We start from the raw sequence: 625 nt of genomic DNA, 5'->3' as shown, positions 1-625 counted from the left end.
TGTTGTTATTGCAGTTAAAGACTCCTTGACCAGCATTTTCATACGAATCTCACTGTGAAACATCTTTTGATATGCCACAAATACCAAATATCATACATTAATACTGTAGGCTTTGTTTGGATGGATATTTTCTAGCCACACCTCTATTTTCTCTTGTTTTATAGGGACTGAGAAGTGTGTAATACGAGTGTGTGTGTGTGGAAGCCCAGATTTGTAATATTTGAACCCTCCTGACTTCATGAGTAGCACAGTTGGGGAGCTTGCACACATATGCTACCGATTATTCAATGAAACATGCCATGCTACGTCTGCCAGCAGTCGCTATCACAAGCCAACATCTGCATGCATTTGGGGTCACACTAATCCACGCTAGTTCCGCATATCCAATCTAATGGAAGTGTGTGTGTGTGCGTAAAAGGCGTGTGGCGTAGCGTCGCGTCGTCGTATAACGTCGCGTCTTGGCGCCAATATCGAAGTAATATGGAAGTCATGACTTAAGAACTTTCAGTGTTAATTTGACCAGTGCAGTGGTTCATGGGTATCCTTTACAGAAACACAACAGTGACCAAACAGCTGCATATTTAATAAGGAGGCACCCGGGGTCCTGCATGGATACAATCTCTTT

Source organism: Alosa alosa, chromosome 23 (genome assembly GCF_017589495.1).
Source record: "Alosa alosa isolate M-15738 ecotype Scorff River chromosome 23, AALO_Geno_1.1, whole genome shotgun sequence".
In the NCBI taxonomy this organism is placed as follows: Eukaryota; Metazoa; Chordata; class Actinopteri; order Clupeiformes; family Clupeidae; genus Alosa; species Alosa alosa.
This window is presented reverse-complemented; position numbering follows the sequence as displayed.